This window comes from Natator depressus, chromosome 3, assembly GCF_965152275.1.
Source record: "Natator depressus isolate rNatDep1 chromosome 3, rNatDep2.hap1, whole genome shotgun sequence".
NCBI lineage: Eukaryota > Metazoa > Chordata > Testudines > Cheloniidae > Natator > Natator depressus.
The window spans coordinates 76447243-76465952 of record NC_134236.1 but is presented as its reverse complement, the minus strand read 5'-3'; the positions used below and the strand labels follow the sequence as shown (position 1 = coordinate 76465952).

At 43.6% G+C, this 18710-nt stretch overlaps 1 pseudogene; it reads right to left on the bottom strand.

Moving 5' to 3' along the window:
* Positions 1–1119: 1119 nt before the first annotated feature.
* Positions 1120–18710, bottom strand: part of LOC141984499 (vimentin-like) — a 21308-nt pseudogene continuing 3717 nt past the window's right edge.

The following is an 18710-nucleotide window of genomic DNA, read 5'->3' as shown; positions in this document are numbered from 1 at the left end:
CCCTTATAATTCTCCCTGAGTGTGGAGGCATTTTCTTTTAACCAGAGCCGTTTATTTTCTCTGGAATAAAATGTAATTCACCCTGAGTGAACCTTTCAGAAATGGAGCTGAAAAGAAGCTTTTGATTTAGGCGCTGCTTTGTGTTTGAGAGACATGTTTCAAGTTTGGTGTGATGTTAGGAGGAGAGTTTCTTAACAATCCTTTCCATGAAATCGCCAACAGCTGAGTCAAAATCTTTTTCTCTCTCTTAAGTAATACGTGCGAGTGTGTCTGTGGAGCGATATAGATTAGAAAACATAAAATACAAAAATAATAGGGCCCTGCTCAAAAACATAAAGCGAGCTTCTAGTTTAGAGCCGAATCATTTTTAATAGATGGGAATGAAAATTATTCCGGCAAAGTCAGGTCTTCTTTTGTAAAAAAAATTTCTTCAAGCGTGATCTATGTAAGAGCTAATTAATTAACATGTTCCTCTGTTTTCTATTCATTTATCTTCAGCAAGGTTGGCGATTTTTCGGGATGGAAACTTCTCATAAGGTTAGACTTTACCACATGACACTTCTTGGAAAAAAGAAAAGGAGGACTTGTGGCACCTTAGAGACTAACAAATTTATCTGAGCGTAAGCTTTCCTGAGCTACAGCTCACTTCATCGGATGACTGACTGTCGCTCACGAAAGCTTATGCTCAAATACATTGGTTAGTCTCTCAGGTGCCACAAGTCCTCCTTTTCTTTTTTGCGAATACAGACTAACACGGCTGCTACTCTGAAACTTGGAAAAAAGGTTACTAGTAAATGTTTCAGAGATGCAAAATGTTATAACAACTGTCAGGTCCTTTAAAGGCTAACAAATACCTATGCGAAATAATGCACAATGCCTTGCTTTGGGTAATCATTAAACAGAGCAGAAGAAAAAGGGACCAACTCAGGCAAAAAATGCATGCTCATAATTTTATTTAATTTAATAAAAGCGACAAACCAGGTTTAAAAACCATGCATAGTTTGGAAATGCGGTTTGACTAAAGGCGCTAAAGTTAGAAAGATTGAAGCGTGTGGCATTTGACTCTCTTTTCTTTGATCCCAAGCAAATTATCATCGTGATGTATTCTTCTTAGCTCTCAGCCGCAGTAGCACCAGTAATCCTTAGCATCCTCTTTCGGGTGTCTTCCTGGATGTAGGCTTTGTCTGTCTCAACTGTTTTAAGGGGAAGATACTGGTAATGAATGAAAACCGGTGGGGCAAAAATAATGAACATTCAAAGGTACTAATGAAGCAGTAATAACCCCTGTGCAAATCACAGACACGACCTCCTAGACTGTGCCAACGCATTAGGAATGGTGCAAAGTCAGCTGAAGATACAGGGTCAGAAATACTTTTAAATACATACAGTGCAAGCCTGAGTGGATTATTCTCGGGGCATGGTTACATCAGAACCTCGATCAGTCATTACTTCGGCTTGTGAGAGAAAACAGTATACTGAAGTAGTGTGATTCCCAATAATTACATACGATTTCCCCCATCCCTGTGAATCTCAAGGTTTCTGTTATTCCCTTGCATTTTTGTCATATGTTTTTCCTATCGGTCCCTATCCCGGTGGAAATGACTCCTTTACCTGATAAGCACAGGTTTGCTGGGGGTGATATCTACAGGCTCAGCCTGACCTTCGGCAATGTTTTCAATGGTACTGCCCTGCCCATGGCCTGTCATCCTGCCTCTGAGATGGAGCCCACTCAGAGAGGTCACCAGTTCTTCTATCCTCACTTTCAGTCAGCTTCCTTAAAAAAAAACAAAAAGCACCGTAGCATTGAGCGTGACTGTGGAATGAAGGAGACCCCGAAAGCTAAAGAAAGCACAAACAAGCGAACGAGGATCGCGTGTGAATCTGGCATAAATCTGCTTCTTCATCAGCATCATTACTTATATGTGGCGATCTCAACGTCCAAAGCCATTTTTTCACGTGCAGGAGATTTTGCTAGTCACACAGATGGAGGGCAATTTTCTCCTTCATTGCTTTCAGTTCCTCTTGCAGTGTTTGTGTTTTCTCCTGAAAAGATCAACACACATCTTTCGTCTGATCGCATCCAAAGAGAGCAATTAATCAAAAGCCGGTCTAGGACGTTAATATGCCGGAGTGAGCTGTGCAAAGGGTACTGTGTGAAGAATTCTTGTTAACTGCAGAAAGGACTAGCAAAAATAAATCAGGACAGAGAAAGGTGTGCCAGGTTTCCTGCTTTTCAAAGATCTACAAGGCAGTCGAAGGACGTGTATTTAAGTCTAGTGACTGCCTACTCCGAAAGATGGCTCCTAATAATTAAAATTCAGGATAGTTTTATATTGGCCTAGTTTACCTATTGGCTTAATTCAATATTTGCAAAGAGGAAAAAAATAAATTAAATTAAAACCTACGAGATGTAGCTTGCCTGTAATTCTTCAGTCACTTCGGTGTATTCCTCTTGGATTTGCTTGATCTGAATCCCTAATGCTGCATTTCTGTTTTAAGGACCTTAATCTGTAGCACCAGAAGAGTGCAATGCGAAATCACCGATCTGTTCACTCCTGCCATGAAATCCTGGCCTCACTTAAGTCACAGGCAAAATTCCCATGGACTTAATGGGACCAGGCTCTGAGCTTTGAAATCTTGTCTTTTATCTCCACAAGTATCCCAAGAACTGAAATGGTTTTGGACAGAAATGAGAAAAGTTTCCAGTGCCACAACAGATTTCGATTTTAATAAAGCTGCACCATACCGTAATAAAAAATCCTCTTCAAAACGAACCTCGCCTGCAAGGAAGAGGTTGAGGCCAATTTAAACACCTGCTCAATATGAATAGTTTGTGCTGCACTGAATCCTGCATGTCTGCATCCCCCATATTCTATGCTAGAACTGGGCATACCCACTTTGTATCAAACATACACTTAATATAAGTGTACCTAAGCCACGGGAAAATTGAATATGTTCCTATCTGGCCAAAATATGTGGAAATCAGAAGAAAATGCATTGACTTGAAATTCAATATTGCATTGCTGTCTGTTGTAAAGGTTTTACTGGGAGGAGGTGTGGTAAATAAAGTGTAAGAGCCTCTAGGGCCCAGAAATGAAAATCCTTTGAAATAATAAATTATTGTGTTGGAGGTTTGCAGCTTGGTTGATTTTAAATGTGGGTTAGGAAGGAGGTTTGGACTTTGTACCCTAACCCTACCTGTCAAAGGGATCTAGCTATCTGTAAGATAGTAACTTTTAATAACACCTCAGTCTCTGACACTTACCTTAGTATTTGTCCTTATGCTGGAAATTAAAGTGTGGACTTCACTAGCAACTGCTATTTCACTGGGTTTTTCACAGCTTAATAAATCTACCCCGAATGGCACCTAGACTCCACACCAAGGAGCTGTCTGTCTTTAGAAGTGTCACTTTCTTCCAAACAAGACATGTTCTATTGCAAACTAATTGTCTTCTAACCCTGTCAGTCATTTTTTCAGATGATCTGAACCGTTCTACACGTTGATTTCAGATGTGGGAATTAATAAGTAGCCGAAGTTATATAAAATATTATTCGCGTATGCTTTCTACCGGTTTGACATGGGGTCATACATAGAGTCACCACTCCTCCAGTCCACCTCCCTCCCTGCAAATATAGCCTAAAAGACCACCATTACTGGAAAATATATCAGACGACTGTCACATTACCTAACTTAGTGAAATCAGAACAAAGGGTTGCATTAGAAGTGACATAACATAAGCTGGAAGGGGTTTTCAAATCCACTTACACTTCTTTTGCAGTTCCCTATTTCTTCCCTGAAACGTCTCAAATTCTCGGCATGTTTTGTGGAAGGTTGATTAAAGTCAAGAAATCTGGTTTTGTACCATTCGTCTATTTCCTGAGGGGAAATTAAACGGAATATGGCAAACATGAATATTTATAGGCAGATATGAAAGAAAATACGTGTTTCAGTGATTTCATTAATACATAAATATAGTTAAAGTAATGGGAATATTGCCAACTATTGTATGGAGGGCTATAGATAAGTGTAAGTAAATAAGCAAAATGTACTTGTAATTTTAAAATTAATCTTGCAGTGTACAGCCATTGAACGTAGGCTCTCCCTCCATGCCTTTCTATGCCTTTTGTGGCATGTGTAGTAGGAGAAATATTTCTCTTATGAAGATATCTGTCTATATTGTGGATGTTTGTTTCTAGAGATGGCATAGTAAATATATTAAACATGTTTGTCACGAACAAGGATTTTTTTATCAGCAAAGGCTGACAGATAATTTCATTTTGCAGATCCGATGAAGTATAATTTTACCTGCAGGTTCTTGGCTGCAATTCCTTCAGACTCTATCTGAATGTCCCTCAGAGCAGGAGCCAGGTCTGGGACTGAGCAGGAGACATCAACACACGCTGAAGCACTGTAGCTCTGTTTCATCAAATCTTCGATTGCCTGTTCTGACAGAAACACACACAGTACATGGTAAATAATACGATACTTCTGCTGAGCTTCCAGAACAGAAGGATTGGAAAGTGATGTTTAAGACAAGTAGACGTACAAACCTCTAAATCTAACCTCACTGTGTACTCTCTGCAGGAATGCAATTTCAGCCTCCAGATTACCCAGCTGTTTCTCCAGGGAGACGGGAGCTGAAGTGGCAGCCTCCACATCCTTCAATTAAATAAATACATAAATAGATAAAATAAAGATCTAGCAAAGGATTTCACATTTAACACCAACGCTAGCTTTTCGAACTCCACTCTGTAGGTACAGAATGGTTTCCTCTGATTTCACAGCACACTCTGAAATAAAACGTATGTGACAGAATGGCTGAACAGATGAAATAATCTTCATAAAAAAATTTCTCTCTATCCCTCCACCCCCTTTCCCTCCTTTGCCATTTTGTGTCGCCAGGACGGCTGGCTTCGGGTCGCACTAATAGCAGGATGAGAATGATCCCAAATCGGTGTATTGTTTCAGTGCACGATAGGATCAATGCAGAGTATAGCTTGCATTCCATGAAACTGCATCTGCTTTGCTTAATTATAAACTCAGTCCTACAGGGCTAAAAGCTTCAATTCTCTTCTCCGCTTTCTTCCTCCCTTCAAAGGCACATCATCATAGAGTTTCTTTATGGACTGCAGCTGGTCGGCCACAGCTTCCTTGGCAGCCACTGCTAATAGGCTTTTCAAGGACTGATGAATCCTTTGATACCCAAGCCGCGGGGAAAGCAGTGGTGCAGTATGTGGCCTGTGACATACTGAGGGATGGGTGGGCCCCACTTTCTCTCCAGTGGTGATGGTGCAGTCAGGATGGTGCAAAGCACTGTAGTGTCCTTCGTATATGGGAGGGGTGGCTTTCTGTGTGGTTCTTTGTTTGTTGTAGCCGTGGTGTATCAACTGTCCTGTGGCATGGTCTAGTGTGGTGTGGCATGGTCCTACTGTGGGAAGAAGCACTGTTGTGTGGTGACAGGGTATATTTTCCTGGGCACTTTACACGGTGGCATTCTGTGGTGCATTGCTGTGGGTGTGGCACCATTGTGAGGTGTTCTTGTGTGGGTGGGACACACAGGCATGCTATAGTATGGTCCTGTGTGGAGCACTTCGGTGCTGTCCTGCCTGGGTGTGGTGCACCCTTGTACCTATTACTGTAGTGCATAGGAGCCAGAGTCATGGACCAAGACCGCTGACCCCATGGTGCTAGTGTAACACCAATACACCCCAGTCGACCAGGGGCGGGATGGAACCTTGGGGGTCTCTGGAGCTGAGTGCAGGAGCCTCCACTGCATGAGCTAAAAGCCAACTGCCTGTTAGCTAAGGCTGTGGAGCAGACTCCTTAATCTCTGTCTCTGTAGGTGGTCTGGGTGCCATTAGAGGGGACAGAACACCACACCCAGGAGGTGTGTGGGTAACTCTTTAGGTGCTGTACAAACACAGAACAAAAAGACACGCCCTGTTCCAAATGGCTCACAATCTATGTATAAGAAGGACAACAGGTGGAAACAGACAGATGGGGGAAGGACAGCGTGGCTTGCTGTGGTGCTCCCCAGTGGCTGTGGGAGACTCGTGTGTTGTGATACAGCAGGCTGGGCTGTGGCGCAGGGCTATTACCCTGTGCGCTTTCCTAAGGTCCCTGGCTCTGCACAGCTTCAGCAGCCGCTCTCGATACAGATTTCCCAGGCCACCGCAGGGCTTCGAGCTGGGTCTCCAGCGGTTAGCTTCCTTGCTCTAAGGCTCTTACCTAGAAGCAAAAGACGAATCAATCAACCCCTGACTGGCTCCCTACACACGTTGGGGATTCTGGTCTAGACCCTCAGACACCCGCCACAATACACCCAATGGAGCTGCGAGAACCAGCTTCCCACCCGCCCCGCGCACACCGAGCTCCCAAACCCAGAGTCTCCAGCACCACCGCCACTTTCAGCGCCAATCGAACCTAGCTGTCAAGTTCCCAGAAGGGGGTCTTGGATATGGAAGGTGATTGAATTGCTATTTAATCTATCAATCTTGTGTCTTGGTAGGGGGCCATTAAACTGCGGTTACTGACTCTGGTGGCCCTCATTAACTTTATTAACAGCGCGTGGGAAGGAACTAGTCCCCCCATACTCCACGAGTTCCTGAAGCAGTAGATTTGGTAACTGGAAAAGGAAAGGAAAGATCTTGGGGTCTGCCAGGTACATAAGTATCTGGGAACATTCCTTTTTTACTAGATACTGAAAAGGAAGCCTCCCTTACCAGCTAAACCTCAACACGCCTTTCTACGCGTATTTTTTTCTCAAACATCTATGGGCACCTTACCCCCATCCTCACAGCTAGGGCTGGTGACGGAATGCCCCGGTTGCAGAGCCCTTTCAGACCAGGTTTGTGTGTGACCTTTTGGGGATGCAGGATGTGGAGTTGGCTCAGATGTTGCTAACCAGCATTTAACCCCTCCCCTTGCATGACTCTGTTCCCATTAAAGACAATGGAAGTTTTGCCATTGACTTCCATGAGTGCAGGATCGGGTCCAATTACTTCAAGATTGGGCCCATAGCGTGAGCAAGACGGGGTATCGCGAGCGCCTGTCCGAGCGAAGTCATGTATTTTTAATTACTCCTCCATATCAAACACGTGCGCACCCACAACGCTTTAAAAAAAAAGGAACAGAAAATGCATTGAAACGAGCTCATTGCGCTCAAAGAAAATCAGTTGGATTAATGTCTTAATACATACTGAACCAACACGTGTATAGAATGTTAATATATAATAGTAAATAACAAAAGCTTGCTAATTGTAAATCAGAAATGAGTGCCACCACGATAACCCATTGTATTGTATTTCTTTTTAAAGGCTCTAGGTAGGGAGTAGGTTGGGAAACTACTATAGAGGTCATACACACTGTAACCAGAATGGGAACAGCTCACCTTACCTGATCACTCCGGTTACAGTGTGTATGGTAACACCCACTGTTTCATGTTCTCTATGTACATAAATCTCCCCACTGTATTTTCCACTGAATGCATCCGATGAAGTGAGCTGTAGCTCAGGAAAGCTTATGCTCAAATAAATTGGTTAGTCTCTAAGGTGCCACAAGTACTCCTTTTCTTTTTGTTTTATTTGTGTACTTATATTGATGTCCCTGTGTATGCGACCCAAAGATTGTCGCAATAGCTCCTTTAAACCCTTTCTTTACCTTAAGCTAAGTCACTGTTATGTGAAATAGTTCAGTTTAGGTCTTTCGAATGTGGATTTAAAATATTTAAAATAAAAAGGGCAGGGTAAATATTGATACATCTATTTCGGCCCTCAGGGAATTGAAGAAATCCCAAGGAGTTGATCGGGAATAGCCCAAGCTGCTGGTTTTGTTTCACCTCCCCCTAAAAACACTTAATTCGCCAACAAACGAATTAGAAATAATCTTTCTAATTAAATCATTGTCCTTTTAGCCCTTTAATGTTCACTCATGGCACTTAGTCCGGGGAACAACGCACTTCGATTTTGCTAAAACGCTTTTCATATTGTCTACAGATCTTTGATCGGGAGAGGAGGGAAGACGCAAGAGATTTTTAAGTTCGAAGCACACAACTTGCGAGGCAAACCGCGCTGTAAAAAGTGCATCGGCCCCGGGGTGTCTCTCCGGGCGCGCCGCGGGTGCCGAGAAATCTTTTTCTAACCTTTAATTTTCTACAGGTAACGACTCCGATCGTTTGTACCCTTTAATACCTGAGGCGCAGCACCCGGATCTATAGCTCAGTCTCTGTTGACAACTATGCTTCAGGAGAACTGTTTCTCAGTTTAAAGGGACAGGTCTGATTCCCGCCCCCAGCAATCCGCTCTAATGCGCGGGAGACCTTCCTAATATTCACTGGGGCCCGAGGCTGAGCGCGGCGAAGTCCCCTTTGAGCGGAAGCCCGCCCTAGCCTCCCCTGAAGTGGAGCGCAAGCCCCTTTGTCAGCGGCAGCTGGTGCCCGCTGCTGCGGGAGAGCTCGGCTGCCGTTCGCAGCAGCTGTTAGGCCAGCTGCGGCCACGCCTCGCCCCACCCCTCCGCCTTCCCCTTTACCTGGCCAGGCGCGGCTGGCGGGTAGCCGAGCTGGTCCTTCTACACGCCCAGGTAGCGGAGAGGCTCCGGATTTGCTAGCGGCGGCTGCGGCTGCGGCTGCGGCTGCGGCTGGTCGAGCAGCGCTGGCGTGGGGGCCTGCTCCCAGCCGCTGCACCGCCGCCGAGCTGCGGCGGCCGCTATCCTGGAAGCGCCGGCGGTAGGAGGAGATCCTGGCTGGGCTGCGGCTCAGCGGGGCTCTCTGCGGAGGGCTGGCTGGAGGGCGAGGGGTGAGTGGCTAGAGGAGCGATCCTGAGGTGAGGGGAGAGGAGGGTGCAGCTAAGGAGGGAGGGAGGGATCCCGGCCGGGAGAGAATGACAGAGGGGTGGATGGTCACTAGGCTGGGTGTCTAGGAATGGGTGGCTCGAGGGTCGAGAGCCAGAGCCATGGAAAGCTGGTTGGAGTTAGCTGACTGTGCAGTTAGCCGCGATGCTGGCAGCCCGGGAGCGACATTCCCGTGTTACAGCGCCAGCAGCTCAGGAATGTCCTAGCCGGGTCCCAGCAGCAGGCGGACTCACCCTTCTCTCCCCCCTGTCAAAATCCCCCTCAGAAGCCAGATCCCCAGAGGAGAAGGGAAGGGCTCGGCAGCAGCCTTCCCTCCTGCAGCTGATCTAATGCCTCAGTCAGACGTGCCAGGTCCAGCATGAGAGCTGGAGAACAAAGCGTGCGAGCAAGAGTCTGGATATACGTGAAACGTACAGTACCAATGTGTCTCTTACCTTCGGTCTGCGCTGTAGGAGACACAGAAGGCTACGTGGAAAAGGGGTGCTTTTTAAAAACATCCACTATATAGGGAGCATCTCCAGCACTGCAGCGGAGCAAATTATAATGCCAAGGTAAACACGTACAAAGGCTGGTAAATCACAGAGAAGAAAGAAAGAAAGCGTTCCTAATAGCTAACTTGAAGCAGGGGGATCAGAACATGGCTACTACCGCTGCTTTAGCATGTGGACTTTAAATCCCCTCCCCCACCGTAGTGATTTGTATCACCAATTTCACCATTCCAAGAAAAGGAGATAAGGGGGGGAAAAGTTCCAAGAATTCATACAGGAGCTCACACATTCATTTGCAGGGGTTGCATAGATCTTCATGTTTTATTAAATTATATTTAATACAAAAGTAGCTTTTATTCCATGACACACTGTGCTTTGCTTTTACTACAATCATTAGCTTGAATTAGCAACAGAATTAAGAGAAATAAAATGGTGCTGCTACTTGCTCCCTTAAAGCTTATTAGGACATATATTTTCAAAACTGAAACAACTGATTAACCTTCCGTCTTGGGTTGGTCGAATTCTTTGTTCTAATGGGTATGTTTTAATAATCTAAAGCCTTATTAGTATAAAACATAAGGATATTATGGATAGACCATTGTTATCTTACAAATATAGGAAATGCAGTACTGGAACAGAGTGAAAGTCCATCTAATCTACTATGTTTAGGGTGTTACCTGTCAGATTTGTGTTCGTGGGGAACCAGGGCGGAGTATCCAGCCTGTCTGACTCACCAAGGACCCCTCCCCCCAGTCTCTACTTGAACCAAAACCGATCAAAAGAAAGACTTGCAAAAATCAATAAAAAGGCAGCATAAAACACACCTAAACCCCTCCTGACAAGGGTGACAGGATTAAGGAAACTCTCCTAGCCTTATTTGCATCAATGATGGGACAGGAAGATGTGATGAAGTGGGACTGTTCTTAATGTTTCCTCTGAATACTGTATTGGTGCCTCAATTTGCATTTCTTAAGTCTCTAGGTGGTGGGATAAGGGAGTGTAACTGTTGCAGAGCAAAGGGCCAGTGTACATAAATGGACGACACTCTTTCTTCTGGCAACTGATGGCCTGGGCCCTTCCCCCCTGCAAGGTGATAGCTAAAGGGTTGGAGAACAAAAGAATCAGGTGACCTCCTGGCCCAGGAAAGGGACAAAGCCCAGAGGAGGAGGGGCTGGAAGGTGAGTCAGTTTGGGGCTGGCTGGGGATTGAGGAGTGAAGTGCGGACGTGGTTGTCTCACTCACTGCCCCCCAGAGTGGACCCAGCTGAGGGGTCCTGTTCTCTGTACCTACAAGCTTTGTTTTAGATCGTGTTCCTGTGGTCTAATAAAGCTGTTTTACTGGCTGGCTGAGAGTCACGTCTGACTGCAAAGTTGGGGTACAGGACCCTCTGGCTTCCCCAGGACCCCACTTGGGTGGACTCGCTGTGGGAAGCACATGGAGGGGCAGAGGATGTTGAATGCTCAGAGGTCAGACCCAGGAAGGTGGAAGCTGTGCAAGCTTTTTGCCCTGCAGACAGTCTGCTCACAGAGAGGAGACTTCACCAGAGTCCTAACTGGCTTTGTAGGGAGCAGTTCCAGAGCATTGCCCGGGGACTCCGTGACAGAAGGCATCTCCATTAGTATACAGAATGGAGAACAGAGATTCCAAGGCAAGAACCACAATGAACTCTGGGACCAGAAAAGCAAGGAAGCACTGCATGATGGGGGATCTCTGTTCCAGATGTTAATGAACCTATGCCTGCACACACCCAGCTCAGCAGTTATCAGACCAATTCTAGCAATAAATCCTTTATTGGTATCCAAAATACTGAAGCTGCCTAATTGCTTTGTGAGCTCCCTGGAAGGAACACCGCCCATAGCCAGGAATGATCAGTCCCTATTGTCTAGCCTGAACAAAACAACTTTGGTATACTCCCTTGAGCCATCAGTTTACCCATAAACAAATCTAGTATTCTCCCTTGAACCATTGTTGTTTCCCTACAAACCCCCTACCCACGCTGAAGTAAGGGTTCTGATGCCTGGATCCAAAATCTTTTGCATTGGTTCCATAGGGACTTCATTTTCTCCTGACTGATTGTGCTAGGGTCTCTGCCTGTCTCCAGCACTCCAGCCCTCAGCTACCACCACCATATGGAATCCCTGATCGATTCAAGCTTCACTGAGTGAGAACCCAACTCTCTCTCTCTCTGTTTTTTTTTTTTTCATAGTCTAGGTATAGCTTTCTAACCCTGACTTGTGTGATAAGATATAGTTTTCTAAACCTGACTTTTGTAATCAAATTTAAGCTAAGTTAATATTGTAACTGTTTTGTTTGTTTGGCTCTCCTTCCATGGTTATTACCTGGCAATAAATAACTTTTACGGTTAAGCTGGTTGCCTCTCTCTCTCTCTCTCGTGTTGTTGGCTTCCCCATTTGCTCTGCAGCAATGCTCCTCTGACTTAAGATAAAGATCCCTGTAGCGCCAAAAACGCCTGTGCGGTTTACTCATCAAGTGGGTTACTACCAGAACAATTGTAACGGGAAAGTGGGGATAGGGACATGCTGAACCTGTGGCATGGGAGGGTGGCAGCTTGGAAGTGCTGCTCCACCCAGCCTGCTCAGGTGTACTCTATTCTGGTGCGGTGCTCGTGGCATATGAGGGTGACAGCTTGGAAGTGCTGCTCGACCCAGCCTGCTGAGTCCAAGGACATACAAGGGGTCAGCTTGGGAGTGTTGATTAACCCAGTCCACTCAGCCATGCTTTGTTAATGTGTGTGTGTGTGTTCACCTGATTCTGGGGCTGGAGGATCCCAGCCCTGGGGAACCTAGGCCCTGCAGGATAGCTCCATTGTGAGGGAACTTGCGGAAGGGAGAAGTAGAGCTCTGTCTGAAAGCACAAGTGACACAAGAAATACATTGACAGAATTACAGACACACTCCCCCCCCCCCCCCGAAGAGTAACCCTAATAAATCAGCATACCTCCAAAGTAACAGGCAAATCTGGTAACAAGGGCCCTATCAAATTCATTGCCATGAAAAATGCGTCTCAGACTGGTCTTTTGGGTGCTTTTACCCTAAACTATACAGATTTCATAGGAGAGACCAACATTTCTCAAATTGTGGGTTCTGACCCAAAAGGGAGCTTTAGCGGGGGTTGCAAGATTATTTTAGTGGGGTTGTGGTATTCCCACCCTTACTTCTGCATTGCTGCCTTCATAGCTGGGTGGTCGGAGAGCGACGGCTGTTGGCCGGATGCCCTGCTCTGAAGACAGCGCTCCCCAGCAGCAGCACAGAAGTGAGAGTGGCAATACTATACTGTGCCACCCTTACTTCTGCACTGCTGCCTTCAGAGCTGGGCAGACAGAGCGTGGTGGCTGCTTACTGAGGGCCCAGCTCTGCAGGCAGCAGCGCACAAGTAAGGGTGGCAATACTATACAACAACTTCTCTACTGCTGCTGGCGGCAGCTCTGCCTTCAGAGCTGGGCTCCGGGCCAGCAGTCACTGCTCTCCAGCTACCCAGCTCTGAAGCCAGCGCTGCCAGCAACAGTGCAGAAATAAGGGTAGCAGTACCACAAACCCCCCCCCCCCACACACACACACACTAACATTGTGACCCCCTTCCCCACAACTCCTCTTTGGGTCAGGACCCCTACAATTACAACATTGAAATTTCAGGTTTAAATAGCGGAAATAATGAAATTTACGATTTTAAAAATCCTATGACTGTGAAATTGACTGAAATGGACCGTGAATTTGGTAGGGCCCTAACTATGTTAGCTTCCATAATGGCCAATAGTGGAAACTTTCAGAGGAAGACATATTCCCTCTCAATGTGTCTCAGGAGGGAAGAACATCCAAGGAAGAAATGGTTGGAGCCAGGAGAAACTGATCAGAATGTTTACTAATTTGTGTGCAAGGCACTGAGATGGGATCCACCTGAGCAGTACCACCCAGCACAGTTCTCTGCTTTGAAAGTTTCTCAATACCTGCTATTCTTCAGATGTCATATTTTATCCAGTGTGGATCAGGAAAGTATACAGTTAGAATATTATCCCCATACTTTCTCTCTTTAAATATCTCTCAGCAAGCTATCAGATGGTCTACTGCTCTTGTTATCTGTCATCCTATTAAAACAAAATATAGAGAGTGACTGGAAAGAGGTGTCAGTAATCAACACAAAAATCTACATATTGCTTTTTATGTAGTCAACTTCAAAAAGAATCAAGAGAAATGGAAAAATCAAAACCACCTACTATGAATGTTCTCCCCCAATTCAGATTAGATAGTACTTCAACATCTTCACTATACAAAGTGACTTTTATCAACTTCTTATATTTGGTACTTTCTCCCAGCTTAATTAAGCATGCTTTAGGCATACTTACCATGTGTCAGCATGGTTTATGTGCTCTGTTGTGTCTAGCTCTCCCACTAGACTTGCTAATTTTTCTAGACACAACTACGCTATTCATTTTCTTTTTCTATTCCTGTAAACCTTCAATAGAGTTGTGGGAACTCACAGAAATGCAATGTTCATTTAGGACCTGATTTAGGAAAGCACTAAAGTAAGTGCTTAAGTGCCGTCCTGAATAGTGGTGTTTTACTGAACCAACAGCACCTTAGCTGTCAAATATATAAATAGCTACCACAAGGTGTTAAATGTTGGGAAAGCATGAATACTGGTGTATAAGGCATATAGATTTCATATAAACTGACTTAAATATTATGGACCAAATCTTGAAGTCCTTATTCAGTTTTTATGTTTTTATTCAGTGTTTACTCAGACAAAACTCTCAGTTAAGTGAAAGGGGATTTTGCTTAAGTAAGGACTGAGAGGAAGATAATTAAAGTCATTATTTGACTCTATTTATTAGTTATTATTTACACAGATTTTTAAGGTGCCCATTATTACCATAGTGTCTGGGTGCTCACAGAAAACTTCAAAATATAGAAGCTCATTGAAACATCATGATAGAATTGCCTTGGTTACAAACTGGAAGAACTATCTGTGACCCTTAGAGTATCCCAAGGCCAGAAGGAACACTGTTGTCATGATATTTACCCAAATGATGGAATGTAATATATCATTGGAAAACCAATAACTTACTTATCATTAACACTCTTGCATGATATATGTATGATCAACCCACACAAAACTTTACAGATGGGCTGGAAATATGAGACTAGGCATGTCAGGGAGAGTTTACTCCAGACAAGTTTACTCCAGATAGAGGAAAGAGGCCAACACCTCAAATCAGGTGTGGCCAAATTCAATAGGCTATTCATTTGTACTGGAGGTTTCAATAAAATCATTTGTATTGTAAAAGTCACCGGTAAGGTAGAAGACAGCACAGAGTCCACATCAGGCAGCATGGCATCCACATCCACCAGGGAAAAGGAATTCTATCTGAGGACACATTTCAGAAGATACATTTCACAGGTTTACTGGACTACAAAGAGAGGGAGAGCAAACCCCTAAGTTATCCTTCACCTGAGGAGACAAAGAAACAAACCACTTTATGTTCTGTGAAGGGTCCTGGCCAGCCAGTTTGGGCAGCCATGCTGGAAGAGACTTGGTGAGAAACTTTTCTGAACAAGAGATTTAAATCAGGTTTTAGTCTTAGAGGCATATTTTTACTTTTGTTTGTGTGTAACCATTTCTATCTTTATTTCTTATACTTGGTATCACTTAAACCTATGACTTTTGTTTAATAAATGGGTTTTACTTTTAATATAAACCAAGACAGTGCTGTGATTGAAATAAGTGTGTTTATCAAACCCCAGTTAAATTAATGAGTTGCACTGTATTGTCTGCAGTGTATTAAAGAAGCAATGAACATAATAACATCTGTGAGTGTTCCAGGAGAGGGCTAGACACTGCAAAGAGACGTTTCTGGGGAACTCATAAACTGGAGTGTGCTGTAAGTTCCCTGCAAAGCAAGGTTAAATCTTGAGGAGTTTGCTCATAAGAAAGACAGGCTGGTGTGGCAGAGAGCTGACATACAGCCTTATCTGCAGCAAAGCTCACTCATGCTGAGGCAGAGACGTAAGACAGTGGCTCACAGTTCTGGTGTACTGAACAACATGTCACAGTATCATATGGGGGAGCTGGAGCAGCAGTGACCTAAGTATTCTCAATATTCACTGGAGTTTGGTGCTCTGTGGAGGTGACTTACCAGAGTTCTGAGGGGAAGGAAGAGAGATGTTTAACATCAACCAATTCACACATTAATATTACTGTGTGTCTCTCATATAAAATAGTTGCTTACTTATCATTTTGACCGCAAAAATTGTCCACAATGTCACCTTTTGCAAGGGGTGGGAATGTATTGGGGTAAACAGGAAAAGTTTTTACTCCAGAAAAGGGTGTAGGGAATTCAAGAACCCAGTTTGGATCAGCCTTCTACTCAGGATTTGGTGCAGTAAGGAGAATCAATTCTCAGAAGATTTAGGAACAACAATATATAGGATCCAACTGTGATCTCACATCAGTTGTACCAACAAGACAGTGTAACAACAAAAGATTTACACTGATGTAAATGAGCAATCAGGTCATAGTCCATATTAAAATAAATAAAACAAAACTTACCATAATATGGAATAAACACACAAGTCACAAGAAATTCTATAGTACTCACAATCCAAATGGAAGCATATCTGTTTAAGCCTAACATAAAATATTATCCGCTTTGGGCGCTTGCACCAAAACTCACTGAAGCCAGTGAGAGTCTATGCCTTTGGTGCACTGCCTACTACTCTTATTCTTTTGAATTCTCTGAGTACTATGATACATATATATGCTCTAACCTATTGCATATAATAACCTGCATGCCATGTAATTCCTGATGGGTTAATAACTGATTGTGGACTACAATGTATAAATAACTCAATTCACCAATTCTCCAGAAAGCATCTGTTTAAATATGTTTCATCAAGTCCATATGATCACAAACAAATGGGGTAGCTGAGAGTTCTCTTCACATATCACGGAATCTTCTAACAAGGAAAAACTACATGTAATTGATTCAAATGTTTTACTGATGGTTTACTGCATTATACCACTGTGTAACATCATTGCATTACACCTATAATGCAGTTATCCATTTAGAAGTGAATAGCCAGAATGACATGAACATTTCTGTCTACCACAAGATTACAGCTAGCACTGAAGATTACCAGCTCTAAAATGGTGGTAAAATCACCCTAAATTAGTAGAAAAAACAAATGTCATGGAAGAACTGAACAAATACTATGCCAACTCTGAAGAAATTTGTGAAAATGTTGAGGGACAATGCCATGCTGTGTGATCACTGCCTTAGATATTTACTCACAGTCATGATTACAGAATTTCACTATGGGCTGTGGAAGAATGGGACTTGTATGCAAATTAGTATGTAAATAAGCTGCATATTTATGAACAACAATGAAATAGCTGCTTTCTAAAAAGCAAAATTTTTCCAAGATGTTGAATGTTTTATAAAGTGGTCAGCTGTGTTTTCTATTAGTCTACTTATGTCTTCTGTCAGCTCTTGATGAAGATTAAAATGTTGTTCAGGAACTGTAGTACATTATTACTTTTTCAGGTATGCAAGAGAGGAAAAAAGAATGTTCTCCAGAAGCCATAGTCACAGGGAGAGTAGCAAGTATTCTTAGCAATTAAACTATAGACATTGTGAAAGAATATCGGATCATACTAAGCCAAAGTTTCAGTAAAAGTATTATGTATTGCCTCCTTTGCTATTATTCAATAAACACTGGGGCTTGAGTGTCCTTTGATTTATATCAGTGTAAATCAGAAGTTATTCCACAGAGGTTAATGGAGTTACAGCTGTACAAACTGTTGTAAGTAAGAAGAGAATCAGACCCAGGATCTTGATTGTCAGGCAAGCAGTGATTAATCACACCTCCCCCATATCAGCCATTTGTCATTCTGACAGACTATGCCAGATACATCCATACTATAACTTCTCCGACATTATGCCAGCGATGATTGTGGCTTCATACAGTAGGTATAAACAGAGCAGATGGGGTCTGCATTACCAACTGGATTGGTACAGCTTTGAACCTCAAATTAAGAGTCAGACTGGTCACTGCATTGCTCCAGTTTTACACTGGCGTAACATCATAGATATCAGCGGTGCTATGGCACATATATTTGGCAAAACACAGCGATGAATAAGGTCTAAGGGCTCTATTACACATCCAGAGGCAGAAAAGTCAAACCAACCTACCACTAATGTAATGAGAAATACAGGTACATAGTCAATATTCATAGCTTCTGTCATAAATATAAAGGGAAGGGTAAACACCTTTAAATCCTTCCTGGTCAGAGGAAAAACCCTTTCACCTGTAAAGGGTTAAGAAGCTAAGACAACCTCGCTGGCACCTGACCAAAATGACCAATGAGGAGACAAGATACTTTCAAAGCTGGAGGGGGGGTGGGGGAGAAACAAAGGGTTCTCTCTGTCTGTGTTTTTTTTCTGCCGGGACCAGAGCAGGAATGCAGGTCAGAACTCCTGTAAAAAGTCAGTAAGCAATCTAGTTAGATATGCGTAAGATTCCGTTTTGTTTAAATGGCTGATAAAATAAGTTGTGCTGAATGGAATGTATATTCCTGTTTTTGTGCCTTTTTGTAACTTAAGGTTTTGCCTAGAGGGATTCTCTATGTTTTGAATCTGATTACCCTATAAGGTATTTACGATCCTGATTTTACAGAGGGGATTCTTTTACTTTTTCTTTAATTAAAATTCTTCTTTTAAGATTGCTTTTTCATTGTTCTTAAGATCCAAGGGTTTGGGTCTGTGTTCACCTATGCAAATTGGTGAGGATTTTTATCAAGCCTTCCCCAGGAAAGGGGGTGTAGGGCTTGGGGGGGATTTTGGAGGGAAAGACGTTTCCAAGTGGGCTCTTTCCCTGTTATTTTTGTTAGATGCTTGGTGGTGGCAGCAATAAGGTCCAGGGACAAAAGGTAAAATAGTTTGTACCTTGGGGAAGTTTTCACCTAAGCTGGTAAGAAGAAGCTTAGGGGGGTTTTCATGCAGGTCCCCACATCTGTACCCTAGAGTTCAGAGTGGGGAAGGAACCTTGACAGCTTCAGATACTAAAATGACACATGCATACAAATAGGATAAATCATGTTCAGCAAACCATAACTTTTCCATTGACACCTTACATGACACACTTTGTACAAGATTTGTTGCAACTGTTTAACAGTGGTAGCAACAATGACATACATGGTCCTATTTTAATCAGATAACATCACAAAGGGCCATTTGCAGAGAGCTATTCTCAAGGGGTTGTTTCCACCCTTTCAAAGTACCCTTTTTAACTGCTAAGGCAGCATTCAAGTGCCTTAGCATAACTGAGAAGAGTCCCAAGATCTGGGAGTTATTGAGAAAC